Raw genomic sequence first — 17872 nt, 5'->3', positions numbered from 1 at the left:
GGGCCTTTTCTTTCATCCATTTTAGTAACCGGACCCGACCCGACCCGACCCGCGATGTAACCAACGTTGCGGGGGAACAGTAAATTAAAATTCTGAAAATGAGGAGAAGATTTTTCCCAAAGAACTTTTATTTATTACGGGGATGTTCCCGTAACCGGCCTCCGTCTCCGCACTAGTATCCTACGGGATCTTTGGTGCGGAGACGGAAGCCGGTTTACGGAAATGGGGCGGAAAAAATTACCCGCGATCGCACCACGTCTTTTTCGTCGGGTGGACTATCTTGCTCGCTATAGGGTCTTTGGCCAGGGACTCCCGGAAATTGGGGTTAGTCTATCTATCTCGATGCCCATTGACTGCGATATATCGTGTCGAGACAGCAGTAACAGAGGCCGTGAGCAAGGATGTTTCAGAAGGAACTGCAGATGCTGGAAAATCGAAGGTGGATAAGAGTGCTGGAGTTACTCAGCGGGTGCAGCAGCATCTATGGAGCGAAGGAAATAGGCAACGTTTCGGGACGAATCCCTTAAGGAAATAGGCAACGTTTCGGGACGAATCCCTTAAGGAAATAGGCAACGTTTCGGGACGAATCCCTTAAGGAAATAGGTAACGTTTCGGGCCGAAACCCTTACGGGTTTCGGCTCGAAACGCTTACGGGTTTCGGCTCGAAACGTTGCCTATTTCCTTCGCTCCATAGATGCTGCTGCACCCGCTGAGTTTCTCCAGCGCTTTTGTCCACCGTGAGCGAGGCTGGCGTCTCTGACAGCGCGGCGAGGTTTAGAGGGGTCGGGAGAGCGGATCGACACTCGAAAGGTCTTCTCAAATGTTAATGAGACTGAGATAAAGAGCAGAATGGGACTGAGCTCGTCACTCAGCGAGCTTAAGTGACAGAGTGACCTTTATACCAGGTGAGTGAGTGGACGCTGGGGGCTGGACGATGGGCCTTTCACCCTGTACCTCCCCCCCCCCCCCACGGAGAGTGCGAGGGGAGGGGGAGCGGGGGGGGAGGGGGGCGGAATGAGGCAGGGAGGGGAGTGGGTGGAAAAAGAGGGTAGAATGGGGGGGGGGAATGACAATAGACAATAGACAACAGGTGCAGGAGAAGAGGCCATTCGGCCCTTCGAGCCAGCATCGCCATTCAATGTGATCATCCCCAATCAGTACCCCATTCCTGCCTTCTCTCCCCATATCCCCTGACTCTGCTATCTTTAAGAGCCCTATCTAGCTCTCTCTTGAAATGGGGGGAGGAGAGGGTGGGAGAGGGCATAGGGGCGGGGGGGGGGGGGGGGGGTGGAGTGGACAATGGGACGGTGACTGAAGGAACTGCAGATGCTGGTATACACCGAAGATAGGCACAAAATGCTGGAGTAACTCAGCGGGACAGGCCGCATCTCTGGAGAGAAGGAACGGGTGACGTTTCAGGTCGAGACCCTTCTTGAGACCTAACCCAAAACGTCACCTATTCCTTCTCTCCGAAGATGCTGCCTGGCCCGCTGAGTTACTCCAGCTTTCTGTGTCTCTCATTCCCACCGGCATGAAGTACATACAGTTGAGCAGCCATTCTGAAATCCTGCACAAGTGCCTTTCATTGTCAGTGGAAACATGTTAGCTACATTAAACATATCCCGATGTTTATTTCAGCTTGTTCCCAGTCTAATTAATTGGGACAGTCCGCCTGTTCTGTGTTACTTCGGGAAGAAACCAACACTTCCATTATTTATAGACTTTTTTAAATCAGAGAGCATTGCACCAGAGACACAGAGGCAAGCAAGATGAGAGGCTGGAATAGAAACACAGAAACATAGACAATAGGTGCAGGAGTAGGCCATTTGGCCCTTCGAGCCAGCACCGCCATTCAATGTGATCATGGCTGATCATCCCCAATCAGTACCCCGTTCCTGCCTTCTCCCCATATCCCCTGACTCCGCTATCTTTAAGAGCCCTATCTAGCTCTCTCTTGAAAGCATCCAGAGAACCGGCCTCCACCGCCCTCTGAGGCAGAGAATTCCACAGACTCACCACTCTCTGTGAGAAAAAGTGTTTCCCTCGTCTCAGTCCTAAATGGCTTACTCCTTATTCTTAAACTGTGTGTGGCCCCTGGTTCTGGACTCCCCCAAAAACGGGAACATGTTTCCTGCCTCTAGCGTGTCCAACCCCTGAAGGATTTTATAAGAAGAAAAATAATATACAAGAATCTTGTACACAACACGACATGCGTACAGGGCACCATCTACTGCATCCGCTGCTCTAGGTGTCAGCTGATCTACATCGGGGAGACTAAGCGGAGGTTGGGCGATCGTTTCGCCGAACACCTCCGCTCAGTCCGCAATAACCTACCTGAACTCCCGGTGGCTCAGCACTTCAACTCCCCCTCCCATTCCCAATCCGACCTCTCTGTCCTGGGTCTCCTCCATTGCCAGAGTGAGCAACACCGGAAATTGGAGGAACAGCACCTCATATTCCGCCTGGGCTGCTTGCGTCCGGGTGGCATGAACATTGAATTCTCCCAATTTTGCTAACCCTTGCTGTCTCCTCCCCTTCCTTAACCCTCGAGCTGTCTCCTCCCATGCCCCCGCCCTCGGGCTCCTCCTCCTCCCTTTTTCCATCCTTCTACTCCCCCCCCACCCCCCATCAGTCTGAAGAAGGGTTTCGGCCCGAAACGTTGCCTATTTCCTTCGCTCCATAGATGCTGCTGCACCCGCTGAGTTTCTCCAGCAATTTTGTGTACCTGCGTACAGGGCAAACTATCCAGGGAGCGTGGCTTTAAGGTGAGAGGGGCAAAGTGTAAAGGAGATGTGCGGGGCAGGTGGTGGGTGCCTGGAACACGCTGGCAGGGGAGGGGGGGGGGCAGATATGATAGTGGTGTTTAAGAGGTGGCCACAGTGGTAGAGTTGCTGCCTCACAGCGCCAGAGACCCGGGTTCAATCCTGACCTCGGGTGCTGTCCATGTGGAGTTTGCACGTTCTCCCTGTGACTGCGTGGGTTTCCTCCGGGTGCTCCGGTCTCCTCCCACGTCCCAAAGACGGGCGGCGTTGTCGTTTAATCGGCCCCTCTGTAAATTGCACTTAGTATTATCAGGCTGAACTGAACCATCCCACCACAACTGGAGAGCGGCCCTGAGCTGCTGAAGATAAGACACAAAATGCCGGAGTAACTCAGCGGGTCAGGCAGCATCTGTGGAGAACATGGATAGGTGACGTTTCACAGAGTGCTGGAGTAACTCAGCGGGCCAGGCAGCATCTGGGGAGAACATGGATAGGTGACGTTTCACAGAGTGCTGGAGTAACTCAGCGGGTGCAGCAGCATCTATGGAGCTAAGGAAATAGGTAATGTTTCGGGTCGAAACCCTTCCGGGTTTCGGCCCGAAACGTTGCCTATTTCCAGAAGGGTTTCGGCCCGAAACGTTGCATATTTCCTTCGCACCATAGATGCTGCTGCACCATAACTCAGTGGGTCAGGCAGCATCTGGGGAGAACATGGATGGGTGATGTTTCGGGTCGGGTCACTTCTTCAGACTTCAGGTCCTGAGCTACATCTACCTCATTGGGGACCCTCGGACAATCTTTAATTGGTGTTTACTGTACTTTACCTTGCACCAAACGTTATTCCATTCATCATGTATCTGTACACTGTGGACGGCTCGAATGTAATCATGTGTATTGTCTTTCTGCTGACTGGTTAGCGCGCGACAAAGGCTTTTCACTGTACCTCGCTACACGGGACGCTAAACTAAACTAAACTAAAACAACAAGTGTGTAGGGATTAGACGAGAAAGTTGGATACCATAAAACTTTAAGGTGAAGGGGAGAAGATTTAATAGGAATCTGAGGGGTAACATTTTCACACAGAGGGTGCATGGAACAAGCTGCCAGAGGAGGTGGTTGAGGCTGGGACCGTCCCAACGTTTAAGAAACAGTTGGACAGGTACATGGATAGGACAGGTTGGAGGGATGATGGCTAAAAACGCAGGCAGCTGGGGCTAGCGTAGGTCGGGTAAGTAGGCTGGTGTGGGCAAGTTGGGCAGAAGGGCCTGTTTCCACACTGTGTCACACTATGACTATGTCTTGTATGAATGGGTGATTGATGGTCAGGATCGAACCTGTGTTTCTGGTGCTGTGAGGCAGCAGCTCTACCCCCTGCGCCACCATGCCTCACCTCCCCCCCCCCTCCCCCTCCCCTCTCATAAGGTCATAAGTGATAGGAGCAAAATTAGGCCATTCGGCCCATCAAATCTGCTCCGCCATTCAATCGGGACTGATCTACCTCTCCCTCCCAACCTCATTCTCCTGCCTTCTCCCAATAACGCCTAACCCTTTAAATCCTTTAAAACCGAGATGAGAAGAACTTTTTTCACACAGAGAGTGGTGAATCTCTGGAACTCTCTGCCACAGAGGGTAGTTGAGGCCACAGTTCATTGGCTATATTTAAGAGGGAGTTAGATGTGGCCCTTGTGGCTAAGGGGATCAGGGGGTATGGAGAGAAGGTAGGTACGGGATACTGAGTTGGATGATCAGCCATGATCATATTGAATGGCGGTGCAGGCTATAAGGGCCGAATGGCCTACTCCTGCACCTAATTTCTATGTTTCTATGTTTCTATGTAACCCCTTTACTAATCAAGAATCTATCTATCTCTGCTTTAATTATATCCACTGACTTGTGGCCTCCACAGCCGCCGGTGGCAAATGAGTCCCACAGATTCACCACCCTCCGACTGAAGATATTGATTCTCCTACCCCTGCCTGAGACTCAAAACCTCACATCTCTTGGACAGAACCATCTAACCAGATTGAAGAAGGGTCTCGACCCGACACGTCACCTGTTCCTTCCCTCCAGAGATGCTCCCCGTCCCGCTGAGTTACTCCAGCATTTTGTGCCTAACTTCGATTTAAACCAGCGTCTGGTTATAAACCAGGGTGGTCACGGTGGCGCAGAGGTAGAGTCGCCGCCTTACAGCCCTCGCAGCGCCAGAGACCCGGGTTCGATCCTGACTACGGGTGCTGACCGTACGGAGTTTCCCCGTGACCTGCGTGGGTTTTCTCCGAGATCTTCCGTTTCCTCCCGCGCTCCACATGCATGTAGGTTAATTGTTCAAGAAGGAACTGCAGATGCTGGAAAATCGAAGGTAGACAAAAATGCTGGAGAAACTCAGCGGGTGCAGCAGCATCTATGGAGCGAAGGAAATAGGCAACGTTTCGGGCCGAAACCCTTACGGGTTTCGGCTCGAAACGTTGCCTATTTCCTTCGCTCCATAGATGCTGCTGCTGGGGGAGAGACCGCTCCCCGGAGCTCCCGCAACGCGACTTCTCTAGCCCGTGTCGCGGGGTTGGAACGACCCGGAGCGGGGACGTACATCGCCCGGCGCGGCTTCATGGCCGTGGGACATTCCAGCGCCCGCCGGGGGCTCCAACTTTGTGACTTTTAGACCGGGAGCGGGGCAGTAAATCGCCCGGCGCGGCCTAAAATGGCCGTGTGACTTATCATCGCCCGCCTGGGGCTTGGACATCGGGAGAGAAATGGAGAACAGGGGAGAGAAAAGACTTTGCCTTCCATCACAGTGGGTTCACTGTGATGGATGTTTGTGTGAATTACATTGTGTGTATGTCTGTACGAAATTGTCTTTGTATGGCTGTGGAAATGCAATTTCGTTTGGGCTTCACTGAGGCTCAAATGACAATAAATATTGTATTGTGTTTCCTTTGCTCCATAGATGCTGCCTCGCCCGCTGAGATTCTCCAGCACTTTTGTCCACCTGGAGGTTAAATGGCTTGGTATAAATGTAAAACATGATTGTGGACAGGTACATGGATAGGACAGGTTTGGAGGGATAATGTTAGTGTGAATGGAATCACCTGGGGGATAGTATTAGTGTGTGGGGATCGCTGGCCGGCGTGGACTTGTTGGGCCGAAGGGCATGTTTCCACGCTGTATCTCTAAATTATAAATTTTACTTCGGAGTCACGTGAGTGATTCCGTGAAGAACCCAGCAGGTACTGCGCATGCGGCATTACGCACAGCTGTGCAGAACGCGGCCAGCGGGAGTCGGGCTAGCTCCCGCATCCAAGGAACGAGAGGTAAGTACTTACCTTAATCGGGCCTTGTGGTTTTTGCTCCAGGGGGAGCAAAGTAGAGAGGCATGGTGAGCGGCCCCGTTTCGACTCCAGCGTGGAGCCGACAGTGGACGGGGGAAAAAGCGCTACCCGGACCGCAAACGCTGCGGACCGCTGCAAGGAGCTGCGCTATACCGGTCCGCTGAACAGCTGTTTGGTAACAGCAGCGAACCGGCGGGAAGTTTAAAAACCCGACCAGCAGCCCTGCAGACTCCTGACCAGGAGAATCACCGCCCGGGAACCGCCACAATGCCGCCTGGAAAACGGCAGGCAGCCTCTACATGCAGGTAAGAGAAAAATCTTCCCAATTTACAGGTTCTATAGGAGCCAACTTCCTCCAAAACTGGAACAGGTTGGAGAAGGCAAAAATAAGTATGTCTGTCTCCCCAAGCCAGAGGAGGTCATGGAGTTCACCTCCAGGAAAAAAGGGGCACTGGCTGAATGCCAAGGGAGCTGACACTCCTACCCCAGTGCTATTGCACTAGCCATCTCCCTTGTCGAGGGATTGATGCAACAGCGGAGTTTGAGCTATGCCTCCTCCAATTTAGCACACCCTTTTGCTCCCTCTTTTGAGGCTAGCTAAGGAGGCCAGGGCTGGGCTGGCTTAAACGCTGGGCAGGCGGACGAGAACAGCAGTATGCCAGGGGAGCAGGATCAGGAAGAGCCACTGGGTGTCGTGGGCCACTACATGGCTCCTCCACGCGACCATCTTCCCAACAAAAGTCCTGCAGGAGCAGGCCTTTCCAGAGGCAAATCCGCAGGCAGCTGGGTCAGCAGACTCGCAGACAAGCAGCGAATTCTACAGAAGGGTCAAGATGTTACCGCCTTTGCTCGCCTTTTCCACGGATTATACTCTCCCAGGATGAGACTATCCCATTGCACTACCAGGGTGCTGACGCCTAAGATGTTCCCAAATTTGGGATACTCGACTGAACAATGGTGCATATAGACCTGCCCGCAACCCCAAATATATGGGGCTATGCAAACCGCTGCTGCGGGAAGAGAGGCAGCTAAACCTGTGCGCCTCATGAAGGCAGGCCATGGAACGAGCAGGACATCGCATCCAACACCCAGCTGGCAGCACCCCTCGGCATCCACCAGCGATATCAAACAAGGACTGGTGAAAGCCTGGCGACCGCTTCACATTACCCCCAAAGTTCTTTTTAGACGGGGCCCAGAGCGGAGCCGTGGGAAGATGCGCTGCCCCACCGACAGCACCAGCATACCAGCAAACTACGCCTTCATGAAAAAACAACAAACATGGAGGTAGGTAGTCTGGTTCCTCCCGTTTACACTAAACAAGGGTGTTCTACTAACTGCGTGGGGGGGCATTTACACTTGTGGATAAAGCATGGGATGCTGTCACAAATAACTAAAATATACTCAACAGTCTTAGAGGATAAAAACGAATTCAAATTGGGCATATTACCGCCAGTTCAGCAATGCGCCCAAAGGGCATTTTCTCCCTCTAAGAAAAAAGAAGTGAGAAGGTCAAGCTGAACTAGAAAGGCTCATTACTAAACGGATCATGGGAGTAAACATGAGCCATTGGAATTTGTATCGAATATATTCACCAAAACTACAAAGATGGTGAATGTAGCATCATCATTGATCTAATATCACTAAATAAATCTGTTGAGTATATACACTTTAAGATGGAGACGGGTTTTTGTCACTGCCAGACATCTGATCTCCCTAGGATACCTATGGGGAGCATTGATTGGAAGATGCTAACTATCTTATACCCATACACTAGGGTCATTATAGATACCTAAAAAAAGAATTACCTGGATAATGGATATCCCGGTTAGGGCAACCATGGGAGCATATAGCATTCCCTATGGTCTAACCTCAGCCCTAAACTATTATAAATGGCCATGAAAATATTAAGAAAACAAGCATAATCATGGCATATATTGGATGATATCCTCATATTAGGGGAAACAAAGGAATTAGCTGTGGCAGCAGTTCTAGCTACGAAACAGCTCCCTAAAGCTGAGGTTTATCCCACGCCCAGATAAACCAGAATTGAAGCGTTACTACCAAGGATTATCTGGGCTTCAATAATAATTCTGTCCATATGACTGTTACTTTGCCAAGGTACTTGGGTCACTATAATCAAATCATGAATGTACCCACTGAAGCTATATCACAATTAAGGTGGTGGGCAGACATATATTTGGCATAGTTTTCAGCCCTATTATCATCACCAATCCCAACTTGGTTATTAAAAACCGATGCCAGTACTTTAGGCTGGGGAGCAACTAAACTCCATATCCAGCACAGGTAACAGATGGACCAATTCACAAACATCGTTACTACACATACCGGGCATCAACTACTTGGGATTGGTGATCGCCTATTGGGCTAAAAAGCATATGCATTTCAAATGCAGCACGCACATATGTGGTTACGGATTGATAATACTATGGTGGTGGCTTACATCAACCATATGGGGAGCATAATAATCATTATTGTGCAACAAATTGGTCAAACAAATCTGGCAATGGTGTGTCAAAAGACATTTTAACTATCAGCTGCCTATGTCCTAGGAAGCTAGAACACAGTGGGAGACACCATGTCACGGGGTAAAATCTATGATTTTACTTCGGAGTCACGTGAGTGACTTCGTGAAGAACCCCGCTTCCACGCATGCGTGTCATATCGCTACACGCATTGCAACGAGTCACACAGGGGGGAACGGCGTTCCCCAAGCGGGAGAATTTGAAAGTCGGGAACAGCAGGTAAGAGACTCTGCGTTCCTTTTTTACTACTTACTTTTAGGTGGCTGCGGAAAGCCGGCGGGGAGACCCGTGGAGGGCGAGCAGCCAGCAGCAGCAACAGCACGAGTTTCCCTGGAGGGGAACAACCTGAGCCCGACTTTGCTCCCGCACCGGCAAAATTCACCTCTCGGCCGGGCGGGAAGCAAAGTAAAAAAGGTCCCTATGCCAGTCTCAAACGAGACTGGCTTGGGAGCAGTCGGTAGCAGCCAGCGCAGAGGCTGCGGGACAGACAGCTCGGACCAGCGAGGGGCTCGGAACACTCAGCGAGTGCAGCGGCACTGATGGAGTCGGAACGGGACGTTCGGGCTGAAAACCTTCTTCAAAAGGTAAGGCCCAGGGTCCAGGGGATCCATAGGTACAGCCGGGGTTACCGGCTGCGGAACTGCCGCGAAGGACCAGGCCCGTGAACACCGGGGTCGGTCCAAGCGGCTCGAACCCGACACAGGGAACGACGGTCACCAGCGGGAGAAGGAAAGTCGGGAACAGCAGGTAAGAGACCCTGCGTTTCCTTCAACTTACCTTCTAGGTGCAGACATGGACCAGGTCCATGTAAGGTCGGCGGGAGAACCACGGAGGAGCGGCAGCGGCAGCGGCAGCGGCAGCGGCAGCAGCAGTGGGAGCCGGCAGCTGCAGGAGCACCGGCAGCTGCAGCAGCACTAACAGCGGCAGGAGCACAGACAGTGGCAGCAGCACAGGCAGCAGCAGGGGCAGCTGGCACTTCGTGAGGAGCTGGCAACGGCAGGAGCAGCATGGGCACATCGATTCCCAGAGAGGGAAAAACACCTGTGCCCAACTTCGCTCCAGCATGGTGAGAAAGTTCATTTCTCGACAGCAAAGGACTTTGCAGTTGACTGGCTGCAATCTACTACAAGGGACCAGTATGTGAGTACCAGGGTCAGTCCCATCGGGGTTTTAGTTACAATAATCGCTTCTCGGCTTTTTGGCTAAGATCAAGTGTAGTATCTGTTCTTATCAGTTTAATATCTGATACACCCCTTATCTACGGACCATATATATTAAATAAAAACTATAGTAGCTGTTATCATCAGTTTTAATGTCTTATATGTCCCTTAGCTAAGGACCATATAAGTAGGAGTGCCCAGAATTGAGGGCATTAGAGTGGGGTTGACCGGCTGCAACGACCATAAGGGACCAGTACCGTCAGTACGGGGGTGGGTCCCAGGGGTCTTAGATAAAGGAGCAGCCAGGAGTGCTGAGAGCGTTGAAGCCAGGTTAAAGGAATAGATGGAAGCAGCTGTGCCAGTTATCCCCCTCACCGGCCATATCCACTTCACGGAAGGAAGGACAAAACTGGAGAAGGAGGACCATGGAACAGCGGGCAGCCAGCAGCAGCCAGCGGCACTTGGATCATCCGTAGTGGGATCAGCTGTGCCCGATGTCGGCCCCGCACCGGCCAGATCCATGTGACCGAGCGGTAGGCTAGACACAAATCAAACAAGGTAGTGGACTCAGAGGGTCCGACTTTGCATAAAACCACCGGCAACCAGCGCCCGAGAGGGCTAGAGCGGGAAGAAGCAGTGTATGGAGCCTTGCTCCAACGTGATAAACCCACAGCAGTACCTCTTTGAGGGCTGCACAATGCTTCTACCCCATCAGAGGGGAGCACTGTGGGTCAGTTCTGGGTTGACTTGCAAGAGGGGTCCGCAGAACAAAAGACAAGTGGGCAGCAGTTAAGCCCCACAGGGGTACCCCGTGCGGGACCCTAGAGATCTCTAACTCTATAAAAAAGAGTAGGCAGGACCCTGATGGGCCAGAGCCTGGTAATACAGCGTCCCATGATCCTAACACAGCAGGGACTCTGCTGGACATGGTGGCTGATTACTTTAGCCAAGTCAAACATGGGTAGACTTGGATCCAGGATGGCAATAGTATTACTATATGTCTGGCCACATACGCCAACAAGGAAAAAATTTACAAACACTGGCCAGACATCTGCCACCTGGCAACGGTGAGGCATTACAGGTGCCCAGTGTAAACCAATGCATTTGGCAGCATATGGACGAACATCAGGAACCAGGACCTCAAGATCCAGAGAACCTTCAAGGGATTGACGGAAGGCATCATAGCATACACCCGCACCCTGGACTAAACGTAGGTAACCAAAGACCATCAAGACGCACTAGATCTGTTTAATAATATGCAATATGACCTGAACTACAAGTGGAAGGCGGCCATTCAGCCAGCACTAGGACCCCAAAAATGCTACCATTTGCAAATAAAGAACCGTGTGTGGACTAAGCCAAGACACTGGGGCTCATTAAGGCCAGCGCAAGGACCTATTTTGGAGCATGATACCAGCCACAGGCAAGGCCATAAAAAATGTGGCTCATACCAGTAGCAGTGTCAGAAATCAATATAACCTGCAGGATCCGTTTTAGGGTATGGCCAGGGCGGCCACCCTGGAAGATGCGGAAGCCTAAACCTCCCACACAACCCCGAACAAGAAATATTAAACCAGAACCTTATTTTCTTCTGTTAAAATAGGGACCTACGAGGGCAGGGGAGGTTGCAACACTACAGTTATGTATGGTATATAATCACTACAGATTCATATAATCTCAGCAGTATTCAGGGTTATCTGATAGGGTTTTTCTCATCCCAATAACCACAGTACATCATACACCAGAAGGGCATTTTGTCCTTACATAAACCAAACAATCTAAAACCCACATGGTGCTACAAGATTTGTACACGAAAGATTGGATTGAACATATTTATTAAAATAAGATAGAGTAGGGTTGCAGGATTATCATTGATTTAACCCTAAACACATTTGTTCTAGATATTCATTTTAAGATGGATGCTCTTATTATTGATAAAGACTTGGTGTCAGTTGCGGGTTTCTATATGGCAGGCATTGACTCAATAGAGGAACTTTGGCAATATAGAGCTTACAAAAGGGGCAATCATTAGCCCCAATATTATGTACTAAAATTCGTAAACCAGCTTGGCATTGTTATGTAAATAAGCCATAGGGTGAGGTTTTCCCCCGTTCGGACCCATCAATGGGGTACTAGGGTAAATTCAACCACACTCGGCATCTGGAATTTTCAGAGTACCCGACTGACCTTCTCAATCATGGTTTTCAGTCTTACAGGGGATGGTGTTAGAACCATGTTCCCTATGAACATTGCCAAAAAAAAAAAAAAAAAAATTGTTGATTTATCCAGTGACTGGAGACTCCATGCCATAACACTATGGATTTATTGATTTGTAGAGTCTAACAAGACCCACTATACTGTCAGACAGGACGATGAATCTCATCTCATCTGCACTAAGACTGTCAACATGGAAGCAGTACCTTGGACACATCAAGAAATGGGGCATATACTGCTTGGACAACAATCTCGGCCAAAAACATTCTGGCCGTATTGGAATTTTAACAAGCCTCCATTAGGATAATCGATGGAGCTACAGTGCCATTAATAGTGCCACAAGTGCACTCTCCAATTACCTATCACAAGGATCGGAACGGCACGCGGTGGGAGCGCACCCCTGGTAAGCAAACCAGGTACTCCGAAATCTGGGACGTGGGTGTCGTTTTCTCAACATGCTGAGGAGCTTGTAGCTCATAACAGCGTTGTCACCTCAGTAACAGACCAGGAAGATGGTTATGCTCATGGTGTTATTTACCGCACAACAAGTCCAGCCATTAAGCAAACAGAGCCTGGACTCCCTGATCATCTCACCGAGAAACTGGTGTTGTCATACAGGATTTAATAAAAGAAAACAGATCGGGTTCCTCGGGTCTAGGGTTTGATTTTATGGTACACCCATATGGCAAACGACTGTGTATAACAAGACACATCTAACAATACATAGCATATACTCGGAACATTCGAGGTCAGAGTATGGAGTTGTTTATCTCTTACAAGAAACTGCATGATAGGGTCACGACTCAAACTATATCAAGGTGGCTCAAAATGGCAGGAATAGACACTGATGTTCCAACTCTCATTCCACCAGGACTGCAGCAACATCCGCAGCAATATTGTACAGGTACCCACAGACCAAATCCCCAGAATGGCAGGAGGGTCATTTTAAAAAAGGGTTTTTCCACAGGTTGTATAATAAACCAGTTTATTTGGAGCCATCATTGTATTAAGAAAACATTTCAGGTTCAACAAAATAATTTGCCCGATAGGTTACAGGGTTATGATTCTCAAAATTTTAAAAAGTGTTATATTTTTTCGTTATACCACACAACTCTTTGTATAATTGTGTTTTAAAACTACTAATGATGCTCTCTCCCAATACCCAAGGCAGTTGTGAAGCATGGACTCGTTCCACGGCATGAGGTCACAGAGCTTTGAAATCTTCACTAAGTCACTCACGTGACTCCGAAGTAAAATAGTAAGATTAAACGAGAACTTACCAGTTTGAAGTTTGATCTGTATTTTATGAGGAGTTACGATGAGGGATTTCGTGCCCTCCGCTCCCACCCTCGTATGATCATATCAAAAACTGGTATCTCTTTGATAATCTTACTATGTTAGATCATTATAGGTTCCTGTGACCTCACACCGCTGCTTTGAAGTATGACACGCATGCGTGGAAGCGGGGTTCTTCACGAAATCCCTCATCGTAACTCCTCATAAAATACAGATCAAACTTCAAACTGGTAAGTTCTCGTTTAATCTTACTATTACATTGAATAGATGTCAAACCCAAAATATCTGCTAAAGTTATCAAGCAGTTTGAAAGCCAGATATCAATTTGGTTGCACAAGACGGAATCACCAGTAACCCATGTATGTGACTTAGGAACCAGATTAGAGGCAGCAGCGATAGATGCATATACGCTGGAAGGGGGAATTTCTGCCTTCCTCCCTTCTGCCTCATCAGACGGGCACTTCGCAATACAGATGGGATCTGTCTCCGAGATATTGAAAGTGCCCGACCGGCCTACACAGCCATGGTTCCCAGTTCATCACGACACGGTGGGCGAGTCACCTATGGATTTCCCTAGTGGACCATGGTTGCTGACTCAACCCAGTATCAGGCACAAGCCACCCATGCCAGGGAAACATCAAACTCCTGGGTGCAGGTTTTGAATAGACCTTACCAGGGACTGGGATTATCCAAAGGAACCATTACCACCATGTCGGCATCCCTGCGAACAGTCACTAAAAGCTAACATGGGTAAAATACTGCCACGACGCAGGGACAACGAACTATTCAACCACTGACGTATTGGAGTTCCTGGAACATCTACACCATGACTAAAAGGTGAGTCACAGTGCCGTAAATACAGCATGGAGCGCCTTATCTGCTTATCTAAAACAGCATGTCAGCAGAGCATGGGATCCCATCCACTGAAGGTAAACTTATGAAGGGCAACTATAATATAAGCCCCAAACACCCAGGTATATACCCATGTATGGGATATTGGTGTGATATTGACATGTCTCAGAGATGGCACCAGCCAGATCCCTCAGCTTGCTTAATCTATGTTTTAAAAAACGCTCATGCTTATGGCTCTCGTACATGCTCACAGAGTCCGGTCACTCCATAAACCAGACTGGATAACATGGTGATTACCCCAGACACATCACGTTCATATTTAGGTCTGGTAAAATCTAACTCGCAGGTATATGGGACTAGGCGAGATTATGAGTTCGGCACGAACTAGTAGGGTCGAGATCGCCTGTGTTTTCCGTGCTGTAGTCGTTATATGGCTATATGGACCAGGAACGCCCAATTCACTGGTGGGATTCCGGGCCTACCACCAGAGTCCAGGTTGAGTGTGGTGACCCATCTACTACTATATATAGACACAACCCACAATCTTAGAGGGAGAGGAAAGCCTATGGGTCAACCACAGTAACCCAAGACGGGGTACGAGCCAAACCACTCCAAGGTGGCTCAAACAGGTACCGAAAGCTGCCGGAATAGATAATAATACATTTAATCCCATTCCACTAGGGCAGCATTGGTATCAGCGGCTGAACGAATGGACATCCCGGTTGACCACATTTTCAATACAGCAGAATGGTCAAGGGAACGGCGTTCAGAACATTTTTTATTATAAACCGTTGATAAACCTGATTTAATTGCAGGAGAATATTACAAACTGCAATATTAATTTAAGCTCAGAGGAGCTCTTTTATGTTGTTATTGTTAACAAATACCTTTCTGTTTCTTTTGAAAGCAGATCAACTGGTTGATTACGATAACACTTCCTCCCTCATAAACTTCGGCAGTGAGTGAAATAAAAACTGTTACACGGTTTGAAATCACAGACCTTTGAAGTCTTCACGGAATCACTCACGTGACTCCGAAGTAAAATAGTTAGATTAAACGAGTACTTACCAGTATGAAGTTTGATCTGTATTTTATGAGGAGTTACGGTGAGGGATTAAGTGCCCGCCACTCCCACCCTCATTATATAGATCAAGCTAATAAACTGATGTCTCGTGATCTTTACTATCTTACTTCAAATATTGTGTCTATTCTGTGATTTCACACCGCTGCTTCGAAGTATGCCGCATGCGCACTGGAGCTGGGGTCTTCACTTAATCCCTCACCGTAACTCCTCATAAAATACAGATCAAACTTCATACTGGTAAGTACTCGTTTAATCTAACTATTAAACTTCACCTGCAGTCCTTTCGTTCTCTATATAGGGTGATTTCACCAAAGGTCAAATGAGCGTAGATCCCCCCTCACGTGACCGAAAATTTTAACTGGAGGACATATGTCACTTCGGTACATGTTAGTGAATGGGGAAACACGCACTTTCCCACCCGTTAAAAACATGGAAAACGGCCGATTTTTGAGCTGACATTTTCTGTGCTAGTCGGGGTGACCGTGAAGCACAGCGACCTAAATTTTCAGGCAAAAAAAAAGATAGAAAGTAAGGTAATTACAAGAGGGAACTGAAGGTGGAAAAACAGCGGAAGTGAACAGCCGACATTTGCCGTGGAGATTTAAAGGTCCAAAATATCGGGAATTATCGCGTTTGCTCGCTGAATTTCATCAAAAGTAAGGCATTATTAAACTTACTTTTGATGAAATTCAGCGAGCAAACGCGATAATTCCCGATATTTTGGACCTTTAAATCTCCACGGCAAATGTCGGCTGTTCACTTCCACTGGTAATTACCTTACTTCCTATCTTTTTTTTTGCCTGAAAATTTAGGTCGCTGTGCTTCACGGTCACCCCGACTAGCACGGAAAATGTCAGCTCAAAAATCGGCCGTTTTCCATGTTTTTAACGGGTGGGAAAGTGCGTGTTTCCCCATTCACTAACATGTACCGAAGCGACATATGTCCTCCAGTTAAAATTTTCGGTCACGTGAGGGGGGATCTACGCTCATTTGACCTTTGGTGAAATCACCCTATTCCTGCCCCTTCCACAAACACTCGCCATTTCAAGCCTGTATTCAATTCCCTTCTTGAAAGCTGCACCTGAATCTGTTTTCAGGCAGTGAATTGCAATCAGGGCATTAAAACATTCAGCTCATCTCTCCCCCCCGCCCCGGACAATTGCCAGCGTCTCATCTCTGCTCACATCGGCTCCGTCTGATTTAAAACACTGCGCTCCCCCCCGACCAGCTCCGTCAAATTCCCCCCCTGGATAACGAAGGCAGACGGCAGGAGAGAGAGACGCAGAGAACAGGAGGTGGGGAGGGATTACCTGGACAACAGAGAGATCAGTGTTGAGCAGCAGAACGCAGAGGTTTTGAAAGGATTTTGTGGTTTTATTCCCCCCCCCCCCCCCCCCCCCAGCGCTGGAGAAACTCAGCGGGTGCAGCAGCATCTATGGAGCGAAGGAAATAGGCAACGTTTCGGGACGAAACCCTTCCGGGTTTCGTCCCGAAACGTTGCCTATTTCCTTAAGGGTTTCGTCCCGAAAAACGTTGCCTATTTCCTTCGCTCCATAGATGCTGCTGCACCCGCTGAGCTTCTCCAGCAATAGACAACAGACAATAGGTGCAGGAGTAGAGGCCATTCGGCCCTTCGAGCCAGCACCACCATTCAATGTGATCATCCCCAATCAGTACCCCGTTCCTGCCTTCTCCCCATATCCCCTGACTCCGCTATATTTAAGAGCCCTATCTAGCTCTCTCTTGAAAGCATCCAGAGAACCTGCCTCCACCGCCCTCTGTGAGGCAGAGAATTCCACAGACTCACCACTCTCTGTGAGAAAAAGTGTTTCCTCGTCTCCGTTCCAAATGGCTTACCCCTTATTCTTAAACTGTGTGGCCCCTGGTTCTGGACTCCCCCAACATCGGGAACATGTTTCCTGCCTCTAGCGTGTCCAGACACCCTTAATAATCATATATGTTTCAATGAGATCCCCTCTCATCCTTCTAAACTCCAGAGTGTACAAGCCCGGCTGCTCCATTCTCTCACCATATGACAGTCCCGCCATCCCGGGAATTAACCTGGTAAACCTACGCTGGGCTCCCTCAATAGCAAGAATGTCCTTCCTCAAAGTAGGGGACCAAAACTGCACATAATACTCCAGGTGTGGTCTCACTAGGGCTCTGTACAACTGCAGAAGGACCTCTTTGCTCCTTGCCACAGAGGGTAGTTGAGGCCAGTTCATTGGCTATATTTAAGAGGGAGTTAGATGTGGCCCTTGTGGCCAAGGGGATCAGAGGGTATGGAGAGAAGGCAGGTACGGGATACTGAGTTGGATGATCAGCCATGATCATATTGAATGGCGGTGCAGGCTCGAAGGGCCGAATGGCCTACTCCTGCACCTAATTTCTATGTTTCTATGTTTCTATATTCGATTCCTCTTGTTATAACGGCCAACATGCCATATGAAGGCTAATAAGCATTTTTGTCGACCTTCGATTTTCCAGCATCTGCAGTTCCTTCCTGAACATCGGGACAAGAAAAGCTCGGTGAATAAATTGACAGCTCATGTAAATGACCGCGGAAAAACAACAGATAGCTTTCACAAATAAATACACCCCGCGGGCCTTGACTGAGCAGAGCTGAGAAACCTCG

General features: G+C 49.0%; 1 protein-coding gene and 1 pseudogene across 1 annotated transcript in view; one reads left to right on the top strand and one right to left on the bottom strand.

Annotated features, from left to right (window-relative positions):
- The window catches only part of LOC129715603 (carbonic anhydrase-related protein 10-like), a gene marked incomplete at both ends in the record, with an annotated part of 40274 nt that overhangs the window by 5427 nt on the left and 16975 nt on the right, over nt 1-17872 (bottom strand).
- LOC129715604 (U2 spliceosomal RNA) lies at nt 9814-9921 on the top strand (annotated as a pseudogene).

The sequence above is a fragment of the Leucoraja erinacea genome, unplaced genomic scaffold (assembly GCF_028641065.1).
Source record: "Leucoraja erinacea ecotype New England unplaced genomic scaffold, Leri_hhj_1 Leri_1274S, whole genome shotgun sequence".
NCBI classification, from domain to species: domain Eukaryota; kingdom Metazoa; phylum Chordata; class Chondrichthyes; order Rajiformes; family Rajidae; genus Leucoraja; species Leucoraja erinaceus.
The sequence above is the reverse complement of the archived record's forward strand: the minus strand, read 5'-3'. Positions and strand labels throughout refer to the sequence as shown.